We start from the raw sequence: 22,751 nt of genomic DNA on the forward strand, positions 1-22,751 counted from the left end.
ATTCCAACCATTACTGGGGCATGGTCGGACCAGGTGATTTGACCCATAGGAGCCCCCTTTAACACACAAAGAGTGGAGATGGTTCCAAAAAAGAAATCAATTCAGGGCAAAGCAAAAGGAGAAGGACTTATCAGTGAGATGATTATTTCGTCAAAGGCCATATAAGGAGTATCGTCGGATTAATTTGCAAAAGTCCCTGGCTAGTTGCTGTTGTGTTGAGTGTAAAGACCTGCCCAGTAAAGCCTGGGACGTGTTCGAGGCATACAAATTGCAAAGCGTGATTGACTGACCTGCAAGTTTACCTCTTAGTTACAGATGGCCTTACTGTTTGCCCGGCGGTCATTTTGCTGCGAACTTTGCTCGTTTGCGGTTTGCCGAACAGGCAAACATATGGCGATGTCCGTCGGTGCCATATTCTTAGCATTGTGAAGAACTTTGACCCATGACACATCCATCAGGTGGGACAGGACAGCCAATTGAGATGTTTCAGCACATGGACACCCCCCTACTCTATAAATAAACCCAATCTGGCAGCCATTTTACATTCTGTTTTTTGCCAGTGTAGGGAGAGGTTGCTGTGTGGAACAGGGACAGACTGTTAGGGACACTAAACGCTAGCTAATAGGGCCACAAAAGTCCTTTTAAGGATTGGTATAAGAATAGTTGTGCTATCGATAGGTGACACATACAAAGGGGTGTGATATACTTATAATATACTTTCTAACATAGAAAGTACTGTATACTATAGTGCATTTGTATTGTGCAGCAGTTGTGTGCTGTTCTCCTGCTATACTGCAGCTAGATAGAGGGACAAACGCTACTGGAATAACTAATTGCAACTGGTGTGATATACCTGTTGCCACCCCCCAAACTTATTGAGGGGTGTGATAGAACATATATTATAGGTATAACATAGAAAGTATATACTATAGTGCATTTGTATTGTGCAGCAGTTGTGTGCGGTTCTGCTGAGATACCGCAGCTAGATAGAGGGACAAATGCTATTGGAATAAGTAATTGCAACTGGTGTGATATACCTGTTGCCCCAAAAAAAACTGATTCAGGGGTGCGATATACCTATAATATACCTTATAACATAGAAAGTATATTATAGTGCATTTGTATTGTGCAGCAGTTGTGTGCAGTTCTGCTGAGATACCGCAGCTATATAGAGGGATAAACGCTCTTGGAATAACTAATTGCAACTGGTGATATATACCTGTTGCCCCCCCCAAAAAAATCTGATTGAGGGGTGTGATATACCTATAATATAAATCACAGAAAGAATGCACCAAACGGATATGCCACTGACTATACAGGCTAGTCATAAATGCAGATATTAAAAGCTGAGACTTTCGCCAATATATTCCTGTCAGGAAAATATCGGAGCCCATCATGCACCACATCACGGTCACTCAGCATGGCAGAGGGTCCTACCACTGCTCTAACTATGGTGTGAACATGGTCTGAAGGTTATGTAATCCAGCTCACAGCCAAGCTTCCACACAACCGCCCAGCAGGAAAACTAGTGCAATGTGAACAAAGCCAGACTGTAAGCCACACCCATATCAGACCATGTGATGGAGGTTAACAGGTGCAAAAGAGTGTTTGAATGCCAGGTAAAGGCACACACACTACATATCAAACAAGACAAAAACACAGAAATATAGTGGCAATTCTGGAGGAGCTGCTCAACCCCTAACACTGTAGCGTGTTTTTCATTGGGGGAGCAGCCCCACCGCATGTGGACCGCAGCAATCGACTATCCCCAGCAAAATATGCATACAATGGAGGATGTCGGCGCGGTCCACATGCACCACAAAGGCATCCTACACAAAATGGAGCATCGTGCGGATGAAAATATAATCATATAAATCACAGAAAGAATGCACCAAACGGATATGCCACTGACTATACTGGCTAGTCATAAATGCAGATATTAAAAGTTGAGACTTTCGCCAATATATTCCTGTCAGGAAAATATCGGAGCCCATCATGCACCATGTCACGGTCACTCAGCATGGCAGAGGGTCCTACCACTGCTCTAACTATGGTGTGAACAAGGTCTGAAGGTGATGTAATCCAGCTCACAGCCAAGCTTCCACACAACCGCCCAGCAGGAAAACTAGTGCAATGTGAACAAAGCCAGACTGTAAGCCACACCCATATCAGACCATGTGATGGAGGTTAACAGGTGCAAAATATACCTTCTAACATAGAAAGTATATTATAGTGCATTTGTATTGTGCAGCAGTTGTGTGCGGTTCTGTTGAGATACCGCAGCTAGATAGAGGGACAAACGATATTGGAATAAGTAATTGCAACAGGTGTGATATACCTGTTGCACCAAAAAAAAAACTGATAGAGGGGTGTGATATACCTATAATATACCTTCTAACATAGAAAGTATATTATAGTGCATTTGTATTGTGCAGCAGTTGTGTGCGGTTCTGCTGAGATACCGCAGCTATATAGAGGGACAAACGCTATTGGAATAACTAATTGCAACTGGTGATATATACCTGTTGCCCCCCCAAAAAAAACTGATTAAGGGGTGCGATATACCTGCTTCCACAAAATACTGATTGAGGGGTGTGATACACCAGCTTTCACGAAATATTGATTGAGGGGTGTGATACACCAGCTTCCACCAAATATCGATTAAGGAGTTTGATTTGCCGGCTTCCAGCAAATACTCATTATTGGGTTCTATATACCTGTTTCCACAAAATACTTATACAGGGTATTGATATACCGGCTTCCACCAAATATTGATTGAGGCCTGCGATACACCAGCTTCCACAAATATCGATTAAGGGGCTTGATTTGCCAGCTTCCAGCAAACACTCATTATTGGGTTCTATATACCTGTTTCCACAAAATACTGATAGAGTGGATTGATACACCGGCTTCCACCAAATATTTATTGAGGCCTGCGATACACCAGCTTCCACTAAATATCAATTAAGGGGTTTGATTTGCCGGCTTCCAGCAAATACTCATTATTGGGTTCTATATACCTATTTCCACAAAATACTTATACAGGGTATTGATATACCGACTTCCACCAAATATTGATTGAGGCCTGCGATACACCAGCTTTCACCAAATATCGATTAAGGGGTTTGATTTTACGGCTTCCAGCAAATACTCATTTTTGGGTTCTATATACCTGTTTCCACAAAATACTGATAGAGTGGATTAATATACCGGCTTTCACAAAATTTTGATTGAGGCCTGCGATATACCTGCTTCCACAAATACTGCTCTTTAATAGGGACTTTGTCACAGGGTCATTTTGAAAATGACAGGCAGAGGAAGAGGCAGGCCATTCCGCAGGGTTGGTAGAGGTCGGGCAGGTGCACCAGGCCGGAGCCTAAGTGGGAAGTTGGAGAAGGTGCGTGCAATTACGTCAAAGGACGCACCAGAGTTGGTTGAGTGGCTCACTCAGCCTTCCGCTTCTGTACCATCTTCATTCTCTGTATAAGCACCCTCCTTACTCTCTGCTGTGTGCACCTCCAAAGACTCCACACCATAGCCCATCCACTCGAGTCAGAGGAATTATTTTCAGATCCATTCCCACACCTTACCGATGCGCAGCCATTCTTGGCATCGGATGAAAAAGAGGAGGTAGCAACGGCCGCCACCCAGCGGTCTGACGACAGTACCCAGATCAGCCTAAGGAGGGTGGTCCCCGCTGTTGCTGCCTACTCCGAGATCTCTAATGTCAGTGGCGATGAAGGTGACGATGATGTGTCGATGGACGTCACGTGGGTGCCCACAAGAGAGGAAGAGGAGGGGAGTTCAGAGGGAGAGACAGAGCAGCAGATAGGGAGAAGAAGCAGGCAGAACTCGCAGCGCATAGGAAGCAAAAAGCAGACTGCAAATGTATCTGGAGCAAGCCATCCACCATGCACGGTCATATCTGGCGCTCCCAGGACGCTGGCACATGGCTCCGCAGTGTGGGCTTTTTTTTAACGTGTCAGCTGCTGACAATAGTGTTGCCATCTGCAGCCTGTGCTGTCAGAGCATAAGTCCCAGTAAGCCCAACACTCACCTAGGAACGACCGCCTTAAGAAGGCACCTGGCCTCCCATCACTGAGCCCAGTGGGAGCAACACCGTCAGAACCCACAAAGCCACACTCCCAGCCCTCCACGTCCTGCCTCTTCTCCTTCTCCTCTCTCCTCCCATTTGTCCTCCACTCCACCTTCCACCGTGCCGTTATTGTGTTCATCGGGCAAAAGGCAGGCTTCCGTGGCCCAAATGTTCGAACGTAAAATGTTGATGACGCCGGATAACCATCTTGCCCAACGGCTGACCGCCGGCTTGTCGGAACTGCTAGCTCGCCAACTACTGCCTTATAAACTGGTTGAAATTTTTGGCCATTGGCACACCGCAATAGAAGGTCCCCGGAAGGAAATATTTCTCCCAGAAGGGCATCCCAGAGCTATATGGCCATGTTTAGCGGCAAGTGAATGTATCTCTGGCACACCGTGTCGGTGCCAAGATACATCTGACCACAGGCACGTGGTCTAGCAAACACGGGCAGGTAAGGTACATAACTTTTACTGCCCACTGGGTGAATCTTCTGACGGCTGTCAAGCATGCAACCCGTGGCACCCGTGTGGATTTGTTGTTACCGCCACGGATTGCACGCAGGCCTGCCTCTTCTTCTCCTCCCCTACTCCATCCTCCGTCTCCTCATCCTGCTACCGCCTCTTCCACTGCTACCGCCTCTTCCACTGCACCCCCCAGCTCCCCAGAACCTATTCTACGTGCCAGGTGAGAGGTTGCCATGCTGTGCTGCGGCTGTTGTGCCTAAAAAGCCAAAAGCCACACCGGTCCTGCACGTCTTTCAGCTCTGCGGTCACAGACCGATCAGTGGATAACCCCGCTCAATTTCACAGTTGGTAAAGTGGTGTGCGACAACGGTGCCAATCTGCTGAGCGCGCTGAAACGGGGAAAAAAGACATGTCCTGAACTTAGTTGTGCAGCGATTCGTTGCCAAGTACCCCAGGGTCCAGGACATCTTGCGGCAGGCCAGGAAAATCTCTGGCCATCTTTGAAGATCTTACATGGCCATGGCTCGCCGTGTAAGATCTTCATGCAAGAAGAGGGCGGTTCGAAGATGTGTTGGTCATTTCGGATATGAGATCATTCTTGCAGCCAACCCATTGACAGCCGCCCTCCGGATCCAGCCTCAGGGAACGCCTAGACTGACAGGTGTCCGACTACATCGTGTAAACGGCCAATGTGGACGCTCTGAGAAGCGAGGAACCCCTTGACTACTGGGTGTGCAGGCTTGACCTGTGGCCAGAGCTGGCACAATTTGCCATGGAACTCTTGGCTTGCCCCTTGTCGAGTGTCCAGTCCGAAAGGACGTTCAGCACAGCAGGCGGGATTGTGACGATAAGCGCACTCGCTAGCTCACGACAGTGTGGACTACCTCACATTTCTAAAAATGAATGAGGCATGGATCTCGGAGGAATTCAACACCTGTGACGACCACGTTTAATTGAATTTCCTAATTCCAGCCCACACATATCCGCCACCACCCAGAACAAATAATGGTCCCTGTCTTATGCTAATACAGCGGCATAAAAGGCCTTTTCTGTCTGGTGAATGCCTAATGTTTGGGGCCACGGAGGAATGCAAAACCTGTGACGACAACATGTTATCGAATTTCAACTATTATGATTAGTTTTTTTTTCCAGAGGGGGGATTTCGTTAGCCATGTTTTTAATCCAATTTTATATTTTTAGTTCTTTTAAACATATGTATTTGACATGTATTTGTACTGGCCTGCAGTAAAATTGATATACAATGACCATCTAATATACCTCCAGCCACATAATCACTTGATCTTTTATGTACGTTGAATGCATAATTTTTGGGGCCTGTAATCTAACTGGTCAACAGTAAAATTGTTATACGGTGACCGCCTAATGTACCTCCAGCTACATAATCACTTAATAATCCAAGGAGAAGAAATAAATGATAGCGGCACTCACCACTTTGCGGCAAAATTTTTCTTTAATTTCAATGAAGATAGAAGTTACAGAGGGCTGGGGCGGACAGTGTGTAGAACGCTGAGTGTTTCGCGCTCCTGCGCTTCTTCTGGACTCTGACAAAGTCGCGCTACCAATGCGCTCATTTAAATGCGTCTACGTTGCCACGGCAACCAAAGATGCTAAAAACATATACCCCGTCCGCTACGGAACGGGGAGGGTAGAAACATATCATTCCCTGACAACCAAATGTACCTGTATCGTGTGCGTGGTCCTCTATCTGTATAAACAAACACTAAGATCATTTCGATAATTTAGTCCCAATGGACCCATAGCAGCGGTGCGGATAATCCACTCTGCCTTGTTTATACAGATAGAGAGTGCCGCTATCATTTATTCCTTCTCTCTGGATTATTGTATGCTTTACTGTGGACTTTCAGATAGCAGAGCACCACTATACATTGCATCACCTGACTGGGTCTCACAGTTTATCATCCCGCACCTGTGATCTGGTACATTATTAGCAGTGCCGCCTCATATTTCTTCGTATACTGTATTTATCCGGTTCTTCAACTTGGGAGGCAGAGCACGCTTCATCACAGTCTGCACGGGTTTAAAAAGACGGGGTGGCTACTGAAGAGGAGATACCCAGTTTGAACATGAGCAGAGAAGGGGCGGACGCGTTTTTCACTGAGTGTAATTCCCGAGACACATTACAATCATTGAGCACCAAGGCTCTGGAAATGCGTGTCAACAATCTTGCTGATAAAGAGGTCCGACTGTTTTGGACAGTAAATTCACTCAAATCATACAACATGAGTGGCAGAGTTCCTAGAGGACTCAGGATCTACAAGGAGCTCCTCCAATATGAGGAGGACGAAAAATTTGCAGCAGAGTGGAAAAATCTACATATGAACTTCTCCTCCCAAATACTGGCCTTGGTAGTTGGTACTAAAACGGGAAGAACAGGAGTACAATAAAATCAGTGAAGACCTTAAAAATGCAAAAAGTGCACTTGCATTAAGATTAACTGAAAACCAAATGGCCACCTTTGAAAAAAGACTTAATAAGAAACTAGTCATTACACAGACTGACATCAAGGAAAAAAGATACATTTTTAAGAGACAAATGCGACTATGATAGTGGAAAAATATTTGACTGGAACAAAAGGAAACAAAGAAGGAGACGTCCGCAGAGGAAAATTAGAAGTGATTATTGGACAACTGATAGTGACTCTAGTATGTCTGATGATACTAATAATACCCGAAGCACAACAGAAAATGCACCCCGTTTAGACGCAGCACAAGAAGGGGAAGGAAAGAGAGAAAGAAGACCAGCGAGGAAATCCTACAAGAAGCATACAGACAGCTTAGAGATAACTCTGTTTATCTAAAGTTAGGGAATGATCCCACCCCGGCCATCCAAGCACAACTCTGTGAGTTGCTGACACGTTATATTGAGGTCGATTTTTTTACGGCACGTATCATGGATCGGCTTGTACCACCATCCCCCAAGAAACCTACATGGTACTTTGTACCTAAAATTCACAAATCACTGACCCAACCCCCTGGCCGCCCTATTGTGGCGGGGATAGAGTCAGTGACTGAACCATTGTCTAAATACCTGGACTGGCTTTTGAGACCGCTCTTGTCTCATGCCCCTACATATTTGCGAGACACCAATGCCTTCCTAGAAGCACTAAAGGATTTCCAGTGGCAGGAAGATTTTAACTTGGTGTCCCTTGATGTGGAAAGCCTCTACACCCGTATACCACACGGGGAGGGTGTACAGGCAGTCATCAAGGTGTTGAGCAAAACTGACAAGAGCTCTATCTATAGCAATGGCCGGACTGAGGGGGGGCGGAGCCCCCTTTAGGGGAGGCCTACATGACTAGGGTTTGGTTTAGTGAGCTGGAGGGGAGGGTGGGTCAGAATAGGGTAGTGGGAGGGCTATAGGTAGGGATGGAGGTTAGGATAGGTAGTTTGAGCTGGGGGGGTGGAGTTAAGGGGTTAAATAGGGTGAGAGGAGGGCCATTTTAGGTTGAGAGAAGAAGCTAGCTTACCGCAGGAATGGAGCAGCTGGAAGCCATGCTGGTGGAGTTGCGGGCGGCAGCGGAGGTGAGGGGCCCAGCGTGGGCTCAGGAGCAGATCCGGACGCTGCTGAGGGGGCCGCTGGAGGCGCCTGTTCTGCCTCCACATCCGGCGTTACGGCCGCGGCGGGCCAGGCCGCCGGCGCGCCTGTCGCCATCGGCTTCCCCCCCTCGGGCTCAGCGCCGCATTAGGAGCCCCTCGCGGGACCCTCCACGTCGGGCGCCTATGACTCCCGCTTCTTCCAGGCCCCGACGTGGGAGGAATCCTCTCGGTAGGCGGAGCCTTGCGGGTGGCCGGTCGCGGCCATCTTCGCCATCATGTGAGGTCGGCGTGGGAGCGGGACCTGGCACTGCGGGCGCCTCCGTAACTCCAGGCACGGAGGCGGCCCCTCGGCGTGGGAGGTCCGTTCGTCAGCGCGGGGCTGCTGCAGGAAGGTCCGTCGGTGGCAGCAGGCCTCAGGATGCCGGCAGTGAAAGCGGCTCCGCCCCCAGGAGTGCGTCAAACCCTGAAGTTAACCCCGGCGTCCCTGGTCCGTGTGGGGCCATGGGACAGGTGACAGCCAGTACCAGGAGCTGTTCTGAGGGGTCTTGCTGCGGGGTGCAATCCTGCCCTGCCGGGAGGCAGGGTGAAGAGGAGCGGTACGGCGTCTTGGTCTATCCGGAAGAGGACGTCCCGGGTCCTAGCGGGATCAGGGGACAGCGAGATGGGGACAGTTCGTCGCGGAGGAGTGATCGTCTGGAGTCCGGACTTGCGGCTGATGGGGACACAGCACCCAGGCAGCCAGGTGAGATTTCGTGGGGACCGCTTGTGCAGGTAGTGCAGGGTGTGGGGGCCGGGGTGGGGGGTGGCTCCCAGTTAGATTTGAGTAGGGGTTTGGGTCAGTTGTTGGGGGGTTTGGCGGGATTGGTGGCGAGTTGGGGTTTGAGTGGGGGGACTCCGTTACAGGCCTGGGGGGTGCACGGTGTGGCTGCAGGCGCGGGGTCGTCGGGGGAGCAGCAGCAGCGGGGGTTGCCGGGCGTGGGGGTGTCGGTGCAAACACAGGCGGGGACGGATGGGGAGGAAGAGGCTGTTCGGGTGGATGATAAAGCGAGAGGGGAGGTTTATGTTTGTTTCGAGGGCCCGTTGGGGGCGCATTTGAAGTCTGAGGTGAGGGAGAGGATTTGGAAGGGGGAGTACGTGGAGATTTTCTCCCTGCTTCCGTTAGAGCGCTTTAATTTGGATAGGGTGCGGAAGGAGGACGGTAAGAGGGAAGAAGAGGAAAAGCGCCGTTATAGGCTGATACCGTGGACGTTTGCAAATTGGCTGCAGGCGTTTGCGATATTAGCAAGTGTGATTGGGGAAAAGGCGCCGGAGGCGTGTTCAGGGTTGTTTTGCTATTTGGACGCAATCGGTGAGGCGTATAGGGTGTACGGGGGGGTTGCATGGTTGCGCTATGACGAGCAATTCCGGCAGCGGAAAGCGGTGCGCCCTGAGATGCGGTGGGACCATAAGGACATCGCCTTGTGGTTGAAGGTTACGGCCCCGGTGCGTGCGGTGCAGCCCTTTCGGGGGGACGGAAGTAGTGGGGGGACAGGCGGTACGACGGTTGCCTCGGCGAGGGGACTGTGTTTTGCCTTCAATGAGGGAAACTGTAGGTTCGGCGCTAAATGTAAATTTAAGCACGAATGTTCCGGTTGGGGAGGGACTCATGGGGCTGCGCGGTGTTTTAGGGGGGGCAGGCAGGCTGGAGCCGGTGGGAGAGGGGGAGATAGTGCTGGTAAAGGGGGTGACGCCGGTGCGGCTGGTAAAGATGCAGGCGTACTTAGATAGGTACCCCAATAGAGAGGCCGCGAGATTGTTGGGTTTGGGTTTTGCGGAAGGTTTTAGAATTCCGTTTGTGCCAGGGGAGGCGGTTTTGCTTAAGAAAAATTTGCGGTCGGCTAGGGAGCATCATGAGGTAGTGGGGGAAAAGTTGGGGAAAGAGGTGCTGCTCGGGCGGATGGCGGGTCCATTTTTGGCACCGCCTGTTAACAATTTGAGGGTGTCGCCGTTGGGGGTCGTGCCCAAGAAGGAGGTGAATAAATTTCGCCTTATCCATCATCTGTCGTTTCCGAGGGGCTCCTCGGTTAACGATGGGATTGACCCGGCAGTTTGTTCAGTAGTATATACGTCATTTGATGCGGCAGTGGGTTGGGTGAGGCGTTTTGGGGCAGGGGCGTTGATGGCGAAGACGGACATTGAGGCGGCGTTTCGGTTGTTACCGGTTCACCCGGAGTGTCAGCATTTGTTGGGGTGTTTTTAGGATGGGGGGGTTTTTGTGGATCGTTGTTTACCCATGGGGTGTTCGCTGTCGTGCGCTTACTTCGAAACGTTCAGCTCGTTTCTGGAGTGGGCGGTTGTGGACTCGTCAGGTTGTGATTCGCTGATTCATTACCTGGACGATTTTTTGTGTATTGGCCCCCCTGGTTCGCGGGTTTGCGCTTTGTTGTTGGAAACGTTGGGCTCTGTTTTTAGGAGGTTTGGGGTTCCGTTGGCAGAAGGTAAGACGGTGGGGCCGGTGACGGAATTGAGTTTCCTGGGCATAGTGATTGATTCGGTGAGGATGGAGTGTCGGTTGCCGGAGGATAAGCTGGAGGATCTGAAAAGTTTGGTGGCAAGGGCGATTCGGGTGAAGAAGTTGCAGTTGAGGGAGATTTAATCGCTTTTAGGGAAGCTTAATTTCTCTTGTCGGATAATGCCCATGGGTCGTGTGTTCTGTAGGCGGTTGGCGCAGGCGACTGCGGGGGTGGTAGTTCCGCATCATTTTATCCGGTTAGGAAGTGAGCAGCGGGCGGACTTACGGGTTTGTAATTCCTTTCTGGACCAGTACAACGGTCGCTCGCTGTTTATGGGGGGAGTGGTGGAGGCTTTTGATTTTGAATTATTCACTGATGCGGCGGGGGGATCAGGTTTTGGGGCTTTCTGTGGCGGTCAGTGGTGTGCTGGAGTTTGGCCGGCGGCTTGGGTTGAATGGGGTTGGGGGCGGAATTTGGCTCTGTTAGAATTGTTCCCCATTGTGTTGGCGGTTTTGTTGTGGGGGGAGCGTTTCCGGGACCGGAAGGTGCGTTTTCACTGTGACAATATGGGGGTGGTTCAGGCGATTAATGGCCTGTCGGCATCGTCGCCGTTGGTGGTGCGGCTGCTGCAGCGGTTGGTGTTGGAGTGCTTGTCGCTTAATGCCTGGGTTGTGGCGGTGCATGTGCCTGGGGTGGAGAATTGTATCACTGACGCCCTTTCTCGTTCGCAGTGGACTCGTTTTCGGCAGTTGGTTCCGGAGGCGGACGCGGTTGGTCTGGAGTGTCCGGGTTGCCTGTGGGAGCTGTTGGAGGAACGTTAATGGGGCTTGTTCGGGCGTCCTTAGCTCCGGGTACGTGGGATCTGTATATGAGGGCTTGGAGAGCCTGGGAGGATTGGTGTTCAGTGTTGGGAGAGGGAACTGAGGAGCCGGAGTTGGCGTTGTTAATGTTTTTGGGTCATGATAGGGAGCAGGGTTGGTCGGTCAGCAAGGTTAATGGTTACATGGCGGGGTTGGCTTTCGGTTTTAAGGCTCGGAAGATGGTGGATGTCACAAAAGCGTTTCTCGTGGTGCATGCGCTGAAAGGGTGGCGGAGAATGGGTGCGGGGGTGGACGGGAGAAGGCCGGTTTCGTTTGGGTTGTTGATTCAGTTGGGGGGTCAGTTGAGGGGTGTTTGTCGGTCAGAGGGGGAAGCACGGTTGTTCCGGTTGGCTTTCTCGCTGGCGTTTTTTGGGGCGATGCGGGTGGGGGAGTTAGTCTGTCCTTCGGTGAGTCGAGCGGGGGGTTTGTTAAGAGGGGATGTGGAGTTGTTTGTGGACAGAGTAGAGTTTGTCATCCGGCGGTCAAAAACGGATACGATGGGGAGGGGTCGGAAGGTGGTGCTTTTCCAGATTGACGGTTGCGATATGTGCCCGGTTCGCTGTTTACGGGAGTATGGGTTGGGGGCTGGGGGGGTGGCGTCCCCCTTGTTGGTCCATGCGGATGGCTCCTTTTTGTCTCGGTTTCAGTTCTCTGCGTTTTTTTCTAAATGTTTGATCCGGGCGGGGGTGGATAGGGAGGGTTATTCTAGCCACTCCTTTAGGATTGGTGCGGCGACGGAGGCTGCTAGGTGGGGCCTGGGCGAGGATGTTATTAGGCGGATTGGGCGTTGGGAGTCGGCAAGGTTTAAGTCCTATGTTCGTTTGGATCGATTATAGTCGAGTGTGCTGGGTTGGTGTGTCAGTGTAAGGTTGTGGTATTGTTCTTTTGTTTTCTTTTGTTGCAGGTGCGGCGCCCGCTCTGGTGTGGATTCTGGGGCATTCGTATGTCTTCTGGGGGGCCGTCCGGGCAGCGGTTCGGCCGGACGGTCAGCAGCTTGGCTTTGATAGAGAGTCTGCGGTGGTAAGGTGGATTGGGAGGCGGGGTATGGTGTGGAAGGGGGTGTTGCCTGAGGTTCACAGGTTTGTGAGGATGGATAGGGCGCCGGATGTGTTGGTGGTCCATGCGGGGGGCAATGATTTAGCGGCAAAACCGATCCGGGAGCTGATCAAGGAGGTTAAATAGGATTTTTTGCGGTTATGGTCATTGTTCCCGGGTATGGTGACTGTTTGGTCGGACATTGTTCCTCGGCAGGTGTGGAGGGAGGCGCGGTCTGTGGATGCGGTGAATAAGGCAAGGGTGAAGGTAAATAGGGCGGTAGGGCGTTTCATGGCTAGGAATGGGGCCGTGGTAGTTAGGCACAGGGAGTTGGAGGCTGGAGTGGGGGCCTATTGGAGGTCGGATGGTGTGCATTTGAATGCTGTGGGCTTGGACATGTGGAGTTTGGCGCTGCAGGAGGGCATTGAGGTGGCCTTGAGGTTGTGGAGGAACGCCCGGAGTTGAGGTGGTCAAGTCCGGGCGTTGGTGGCGGTGGGGGGGGTCCTTGGAGTTGGTCATGGTAGAAGCTGAGGACAATTGGGGGGGCCCCACGGTTGGGGCTGGACTCCCAGGTGGACCGAGAGGTTGTGGTGAATCGAGGGGGGGTCATTCGGTGGTGCCTTCGAGCTGGGCGTTATGGCTGGAGGCAAGAATGGCTCACCCTGGTTCGGCAGCTCGATGTTTTGGGGCTTCAAGGACCTCCCCCCATTGTTTTTTTTTTACAGTATTATGTATGTTATGTTGTATTTGTTATTTAATAAACGGCTGCTGTGGCCATTACATTTCCAGTCGGTGGTCCGTGTTTTATTGGTTATGGGGCTCAATGGTGGGGAAGTGTATTGGTGGAAAAGGGGTTGTTAGAAGTGGGCTATTAAAGTGAATAAGAGGTGGCGAACGGGAATTAACCAATACCCTCGTCATGCACCTTCGTCCAGGAAGCACTTAATTTTGTTCTAGCAACAACGTGTTTACTTTTGGGGGGTGCTGGTACAGGCAGATCTATGGTACGGCCATGGGCACACCTGTGTCTTGCACATTCGCCAATTTATACTTGGCATTCTTTGAAGACCGCTATGTATGTTCCACCTCAAATCCATTCTTGCGGCATATTAAGCTCTTTTTACGGTACGTGGATTATGTCTTTATGGTTTGGCAAGGTTCGCAGCAGGTGTGTGAGGAATTTGTCCAGTTCTTAAATCATCATAATGAAATGAATATGAAATTCACACTAAACTTCGGAGGAACCACTTTGGATTTCCTCGATGTACGTGTAACTATTGACGAGGGCACTTTTGTCACCACCGGCTTCCGCAAACCCACTGCCACAAATTCACTACTTCATTATGACAGTTACCATCCACGTAGTGTAAAAAGAGCGGTCCCCTTTGGACAATTTGTGCGTTTGAAACGCATTAACAGCACAGAAGCAGGGTACACTATGCAGGCCCAGGAATTGAAGGAGAGACTCCTACACAGAGGATACCCAGAATCAGAATTAAACGCAGCGCTAGAGAGAGCAGGCCAATTCACACAGGGTGAACTACTAAAAAAGAAGAAAAACACTTCTAAAAAAAGTGCCACAAATAGGTTCGCATTTGACTTTAAATACAGCCCCTTAGCAGACACCATAAAACAAGTTGTACTTAAAAATTGGGACATCCTCAAGAATGAAGAGGGGCTCCAAGATTTAACATGCAACAAACCTCTTATCACCTTTAAAAGGTGCCATACGATTAAAGATAAGTTGGTGAGGAGTAGACTTAAGGAGAATAAGGCTAGCAATTGGCTCACTGAACGTACACTAATAGGAAGTTATAAATGTGCGGACTGCTCATTTTGTCAATATGCTTTACAGGGCAAGTATTTTTTCTTTGCGGGTATTAGGCATAGAGTTAAGCAATTTACTACATGTAGAACAAAATACGTGGTATACCTGGTACTATGCTCCTGTGGATCCTTCTACATAGGGAAGACAATCCGCCCTATGTATGAGAGATTCAGGGAGCATATCAATTCAGTGAAGTCAGGAAAAGGTTGCCTCAGGCTCATTGACCACATCCGCACTAAACACTATTACAATACTAAATGTCTAAAATTCGCTGCACTTGAACATGTCCCCGCCCCGGTACTAGGTGGAGATAGGGACCGCCTCCTCTTGCAAAAGGAGGCGGAGTGGATTATCCGCACCGCTGCTATGGGTCCATTGGGACTAAATGATCGAAATGATCTTAGTGTTTGTTTATACAGATAGAGGACCACGCACACGATACAGGTACATTTGGTTGTCAGGGAATGATATGTTTCTACCCTCCCCGTTTCGTAGCGGACGGGGTATATGTTTTTAGCGTCTTTGGTTGCCGTGGCAACGTGGACGCATTTAAATGAGTGCATGGGTAGTGCGACTTTGTCAGAGGCCAGAAGAAGCGCAGGAGCGCGAAACGGCCGTCACCAGCTGATCACTCAGCGTTCTACGCACTGTCCGCCCCAGCCCTCTGTAACTTCTATCTTCATTGAAATTAAAGAAGAATTTTGCCGCAAAGTGGTGAGTGCCGCTATCATTTATTCCTTCTCCTTGGATTATTGTATGCTTTACTGTGGACTTTGCAGAAGAAGAAAAAAGATGAACCTTTGGATGGCGCTGTCAGCAGGAGTCGGAAGCAGGTAGGTATTGGTAACAATACTTTTTTATTTTTAGTCAACGCGTTTCAGGGGCGTAGAGCCCCCTTCATCAGGACAGTATATAATATAAAACAACATTCACATGTGGCGGTTATTTAAACTAAAAAAGGCGCGTGAGGCCAAACAAAGGTGGAGCAAGGGGAGGGGGGGGAGCGGGAGTGGGTGTGTATCTAAAACTATAGAGAATTGTCGCCGGGCACTCAGCTGTTTGCTGATCCTTTGGACATATATATAGAATGGATCCGATTTGTTTGTGAAACAAAAAAAAATTAGAGTAATTATATATTACGTTGCTCTGGGATATAACAATACTGTGTGGTTTAAAAATGGGCCGTATTTAGATTGGTTGTGGATGGATCAGTCTAGTTTTAATGATTTTTTGGGTGAATGGAGAACTCTGCATAAAATAGTATAAAGCATGGTGGTAGAAAATACATATATATAATGGGACACCTAAACCCAAAATTATATATATATATATATATATATATATATATATATATATATATAAAAATATATAAAAACATGCATATATATAGTATATAGAAAATACAGCAACACATATATATATAAAAAGGGAAATAAAACAAAATTATATATATGACAATATACATCTCATGTATAATTAAATGGATAAAATGTAATAGATGGTGCAGGTGGTAGTATAAAGCATGGTGGTTATGTTGATTATAGATAAAAGCATATATAAAATATGTATATCTCGAAAGATGAATAAATTATACTATATATTATCATGAATATATGTGTGTACATTCATATACACAAAATTTTCTCATGTATGTATATCAGCACACACATGAAATTCCACCATGATTTATATGAATATATATAAAAAAAATCCTACTGTACATAAAAATCCATGTATTGGTAGATAAAATGGGGGGTGGGGGGAAGGAAGGGGGGGGGTTTGTTAACTGATATGATTAAAAAGTTAGTGGGTAAGGTTTTTTTTGGGGGGGGTTTGGATGGGGGAGAGCAATATCAGGAGATTGACCTGAGAGGAATCGAGGGGGAAAAAAAGAAAAATAGCTACTGATACAATGTTGTAGTTATTTCCTAAGGCTGTATCAATTGTATATCATAGACACAGTATCACAATTGTAGCTAGCAGGGATTTTCTTGGCAGTGATGTAGGACTGCAGATGTTTGTTGCATAAAGATAGAATTGGGAATGTGAATCAGAGGCCGCCCTTAGGCCCGGTCAGGTCCAACATTCAGAAGGGAGTATAAATATAGTAACCTAAAATATAGTAACCTAAAATATTATAGAGTGTTCTGTTCTATGGGGCCCTTGGGTGAGAGGATCTTTTAATGTTCAAGGCGGACTACCAGGCAACGAGGAGATGTTCTTTGAGAATGTTTATACTAGAGGATGGTCTCGTTTATTTCATTCAGCCCTTGGGGCGCAAGGGTATCTAATTGATACATCCAATAGACTTCTCGTCGTTGTAATGTACTGAACCGATTGTATGGGTTTTCTGGTATAAAATCAATTGGTGTGATCTTGATGGGATGTTTTTCTTTATCTGATGTTGAGGCACAATGTCTGGAGAGGCTATGTTTTTGATAATGTTTTTTGATGTTGTGCCTATGTTGATTTAGCCTGCAGTGTAACTCCTGGGTGGTGCGGCCTATGTATTGGAGCCCGCAGCTACACTCGATTAAATAAATTACGTAACTAGACTGGCATGTCAGATGGTGTTTTATCATAAAGGTGGTCCCATTCTTATTGGACGAAAAATGTGTGCATTTATTGGTTATGGTTTTGCAGCATAGGCACCGACTCTTTCCACATTTGTAGCTGCCTAGTTTTTTGGGGGGGAACTGTGGTCCAGCCGAGCTGGCTTTTTTATGTTGTTTCGGCTTACTGGGCGCGAGTAGGTTCTTAACCGTCGGGGCTCTCCTGTAGATCATTCTAGGTTTAGGGGGCAGGTGTTTGGCGAGGTATGGATCCTGTAATAGGATATGCCAGTATTTAGAAAAAATTGTACGTATATTATTGTTTGATGTATTGAACTGTGTAACAAAGTTTATATTCATTTCTGTATGTGTCCCTTCTCTGTTTGCGGGCTGTAGGCAGGTTGCTTGTGTGTCAGTGATGGTTCTACTGTAGGCGTTTTTTATAAGTTTCCTTGGGTAGCCTTTCTCGATAAAACGTTTTTTGAGAATTTTTGCTTGGTTTTTAAAAACACTATCAAGGGTACAGTTTCGCCGGATTCGTTTGTATTGGCTATATGGAATGTTTTCCAACCATTTTTTATTATGGAAACTTGAAAAATTGATATAACTATTTGTGTCGATGGATTTGAAGTATGTTTGAGTGGCCAGTTGATTATTTTGGGTGGAGATAATGATGTCTAAAAATTCGATCTCACTTTTACTGTATTTCGGGGTGAATTTAATTCCCCAACCTGTGTTGCTTATATTATTGCAGAACTGTAAAGCAGTATTCTCATCACCGTCCCATATGATGAAGACATCATCAATGTACCTTTTGTAGTATACGAGTTGTTGGATATGAGGTGTAGTGTTTTGGATGTGTAGCCTTTCAAATTCCCCCATAAAAAGATTTGCGAAAGATGGCGCTACTTTCGTCCCCATAGCGGTACCTCTGCGTTGATGGTATATTACGCTATTATAGATAAAAAAGTTGTTCTCTAAAATGAAGCGGAGACTGTCTATAAGAAAAGTTACTTGGGGTGGTTTTAGGGTGGGATCTCCCTCTAAAACGGTTTTTATACACTGTATGCCCAGGTTGTGTTGAATATTAGAATAGAGGGCTGTGACGTCCATAGTGAATAGTGCGTATGAGTCTTTCCAGGTGATGTCTTTTAGTTCCCGAATTAGCTGACTAGAATCGTGAAGATAGCTGGGTAGTGTGCGCACATATGGTTGGAGGAAAAGATCTAGGTAGTGTGATAGGTTACTTGTGGCGCATTTCGTGTTTGACACAATTGGTCTGCCAGGCGGGTGTGTTGAATTCTTGTGTATCTTGGGAAGGTGATAGAAATAGGGGGTGCACGGGGCTCTTGGCATTAGGAAGTTTTTTTCTTTTTTGTTTATATAATTTCTATCATGGGCGTCCTTTATTATTTTTATGAGATCCTTATTGATACCTGGAAAGGGATTTTCTGACACTTTTTCGTAATAGGTCGTGTCGTTGAGGATATTTTTTGCCTCCTTCTCATAGTCCGCAAAATCTTGGATGACTATCCCACCCCCTTTGTCTGCTGGGCGGATAATTATATTTTCATTTTCACTGAGTTTTTTCAGGGCGTTTTTTTCCGGTTTACTAAGATTATCTTTTCTATTGGGCATGATTGGTATGGTAGTCATTTTTTTGATATCAAAAGATATAAGGTCAAAAAAAGTGGGGATATGGTGTCCCTGACTATGAAGGGGAAAGAAATTGGACTTTGGTCTAACGTCTTGGTGTGTAAATGAGGATAATTCTGTCTCCATTGGTTGGTCTATTTTTTCTTTAGGGGGGAATTTGGTATGTTCAACCTCAAAATGCCTTTTGATTGTGAGATTTCGCCTAAATTTCTGTATGTCTAAGAACAACTCAAAGGGATTAACATTATTGAGGGGGCAGAAAGATAGTCCCTTCTCAAGGACTTTAGTTTCTGTTGCAGTCAGTATGTGGGAAGAAAGATTAAAGATTTTTATGGTGGAGGTGGTGGCATGTTTATTTTTTTCTAATGCCTGGACGATTTTCCTTTTTTGGGTGCCTCCCCTACAGCCTCGTGTTCTAGTTTTCTTTTTCCAGGGATTGGTCTGAAGTATTGTGTGATCTGGTGAGCAGCTTTTTGGTGGTCTGGGAGGTGTGGAGGAGGCTGGGCCAGACTGACAGGAGGTGGGGTAGTTTTGGCATGCCCTAAAAAAGGTACTAGCGCGGAGGGGCCAGAATGTGAGTTGTCTATTGTAATGACCTGATTTTTTGCTGCTGTGGTTGCAAATGGTGATGTGTCATGCGTGGTGAGGTTACACAATGAAGAGATGTCCGTGGGGGGACTATCTATGGAAAGTGTTGGTGTACGGGGGGTGGGGGAGAGCGGATTGGTGCGTGTGGTGGGCAGAGGGTGGGGGGCCGGCCAAGGCACCAGGGGCTCTTGGGTGAGACTGTACCCTTGAAACTGTACCCTTGATAGTGTTTTTAAAAACCAAGCAAAAATTCTCAAAAAACGTTTTATCGAGAAAGGCTACCCAAGGAAACTTATAAAAAACGCCTACAGTAGAACCATCACTGACACACAAGCAACCTGCCTACAGCCCGCAAACAGAGAAGGGACACATACAGAAATGAATATAAACTTTGTTACACAGTTCAATACATCAAACAATAATATACGTACAATTTTTTCTAAATACTGGCATATCCTATTACAGGATCCATACCTCGCCAAACACCTGCCCCCTAAACCTAGAATGATCTACAGGAGAGCCCCGACGGTTAAGAACCTACTCGCGCCCAGTAAGCCGAAACAACATAAAAAAGCCAGCTCGGCTGGACCACAGTTCCCCCCCAAAAAACTAGGCAGCTACAAATGTGGAAAGAGTCGGTGCCTATGCTGCAAAACCATAACCAATAAATGCACACATTTTTCGTCCAATAAGAATGGGACCACCTTTATGATAAAACACCATCTGACATGCCAGTCTAGTTACGTAATTTATTTAATCGAGTGTAGCTGCGGGCTCCAATACATAGGCCGCACCACCCAGGAGTTACACTGCAGGCTAAATCAACATAGGCACAACATCAAAAAACATTATCAAAAACATAGCCTCTCCAGACATTGTGCCTCAACATCAGATAAAGAAAAACATCCCATCAAGATCACACCAATTGATTTTATACCAGAAAACCCATACAATCGGTTCAGTACATTACAACGACGAGAAGTCTATTGGATGTATCAATTAGATACCCTTGCGCCCCAAGGGCTGAATGAAATAAACGAGACCATCCTCTAGTATAAACATTCTCAAAGAACATCTCCTCGTTGCCTGGTAGTCCGCCTTGAACATTAAAAGATCCTCTCACCCAAGGGCCCCATAGAACAGAACACTCTATAATATTTTAGGTTACTATATTTTAGGTTACTATATTTATACTCCCTTCTGAATGTTGGACCTGACCGGGCCCAAGGGCGGCCTCTGATTCACATTCCCAATTCTATCTTTATGCAACAAACATCTGCAGTCCTACATCACTGCCAAGAAAATCCCTGCTAGCTACAATTGTGATACTGTGTCTATGATATACAATTGATACAGCCTTAGGAAATAACTACAACATTGTATCAGTAGCTATTTTTCTTTTTTTCCCCCTCGGATTCCTCTCAGGTCAATCTCCTGATATTGCTCTCCCCCATCCAAACCCCCCCCAAAAAAAACCTTACCCACTAACTTTTTAATCATATCAGTTAACAAACCCCCCCCCCCTTCCTTCCCCCCACCCCCCATTTTATCTACCAATACATGGATTTTTATGTACAGTAGGATTTTTTTATATATATTCATATAAATCATGGTGGAATTTCATGTGTGTGCTGATATACATACATGAGAAAATTTTGTGTATATGAATGTACACACATATATTCATGATAATATATAGTATAATTTATTCATCTTTCGAGATATACATATTTTATATATGCTTTTATCTATAATCAACATAACCACCATGCTTTATACTACCACCTGCACCATCTATTACATTTTATCCATTTAATTATACATGAGATGTATATTGTCATATATATAATTTTGTTTTATTTCCCTTTTTATATATATATGTGTTGCTGTATTTTCTATATACTATATATATGTATGTTTTTATATATTTTTATATATATATATATATATATATATATATATATATATATAATTTTGGGTTTAGGTGTCCCATTATATATATATGTATTTTCTACCACCATGCTTTATACTATTTTATGCAGAGTTCTCCATTCACCCAAAAAATCATTAAAACTAGACTGATCCATCCACAACCAATCTAAATACGGCCCATTTTTAAACCACACAGTATTGTTATATCCCAGAGCAACGTAATATATAATTACTCTAATTTTTTTTTGTTTCACAAACAAATCGGATCCATTCTATATATATGTCCAAAGGATCAGCAAACAGCTGAGTGCCCGGCGACAATTCTCTATAGTTTTAGATACACACCCACTCCCGCCCCCCCCCCTCCCCTTGCTCCACCTTTGTTTGGCCTCACGCGCCTTTTTTAGTTTAAATAACCGCCACATGTGAATGTTGTTTTATATTATATACTGTCCTGATGAAGGGGGCTCTACGCCCCTGAAACGCGTTGACTAAAAATAAAAAAGTATTGTTACCAATACCTACCTGCTTCCGACTCCTGCTGACAGCGCCATCCAAAGGTTCATCTTTTTTCTTCTTCTGCAACTTACTTCTCCCCGACGAACGCCTCCAAGGCACGGGGCTGGAACCTAGGCAGCAGCGCAGGCACCCCGCACGCTGATCGGGAAAATCAGCACAAGCTTCATATAGGTGTTGTGACTCTTCACAACATCTTCTGGTAAGAGTTTTTTATCTATCTCTTGCACCTATTACGAGACAATACCACACATGAGGCGCTGCCTCCTATCTCTCTTTTATCTTACTGTGGACTTTCAGATAGCAGAGCACCACTATACATTGCATCACCTGACTGGGTCTCACAGTTTATCGTCCCGCACCTGTGATCTGGTACATTATTAGCAGTGCCGCCTCATATTTCTTCATATACTGTACATAATCACTTAATGTTTTCTGTCCGGTGAATGAATAATTTTTGGGGCCTGTAGTCCACTGGTCTGCAGTAAAATTGATATCCAATGACCGTCTAATATACCTCCAGCCACATAATCACTTGATGTTTTCTATCCGGTGAATGCCTAATGTTTGGGGCCTGTACTCCACTGGCCTGCAGTAAAATTGATATTCAATGACCGTCTGATATATTTCTAGCCACATAATCACTTGATGTTTTCTGTCCGGTGAATGAATACTTTTTTGGGCCTGTAGTCCACTGGCCTGCGTTCGCGAATCGACCTGGCCGATGTTCGTCCATCACTACTCTTAGTATGATATAGCGCCCCTGCGGATCTAATATTGAGGACTCAATTCTGATGGGGCAATGGGTTAATATAAGAATGGCAACTCCCGCCTTACAGCGAGAATGGGTGGCTGAGTATGACGTGGGATATAGGTGAGATGCAAAGCGAAAGGAAGAGATTTCGTCGAAGTGGGTTTCCTGAAGAAACACAATGTCCCCTTTGAGGGATTTCAACTCCAAGAGCAAAAGTCTCCTCTTGGTGTTGGAGTTGAGTCCCTTGACATTTAGGGTCATACACTGCACCATGTTAGTGTAGGAGGGAGTGATGTGCAGGGAGAATACAGCTCACCAGTATTCACAGAAATTAATTCTGAGTGTTCCTTGTTCGTTAGTCGCGGAGCTTCACGTCTTATGAATTCTCGTCCAATGC

General features: G+C 46.6%; 1 long non-coding RNA gene across 1 annotated transcript; it reads right to left on the minus strand.

The window, feature by feature from the left end:
• Window positions 1-5,991: 5,991 nt before the first annotated feature.
• On the minus strand, window positions 5,992-22,024 carry LOC120991568. Its single transcript, XR_005776725.1, has 3 exons — window positions 21,936-22,024; window positions 20,507-20,509; window positions 5,992-6,107 (listed from the first exon to the last, which is right to left on the minus strand). It is a non-coding gene; the product is annotated as an uncharacterized LOC120991568 (long non-coding RNA).
• Window positions 22,025-22,751: the final 727 nt, after the last annotated feature.

The sequence above is a fragment of the Bufo bufo genome, chromosome 2, assembly GCF_905171765.1.
Source record: "Bufo bufo chromosome 2, aBufBuf1.1, whole genome shotgun sequence".
NCBI classification, from domain to species: Eukaryota; Metazoa; Chordata; class Amphibia; order Anura; family Bufonidae; genus Bufo; species Bufo bufo.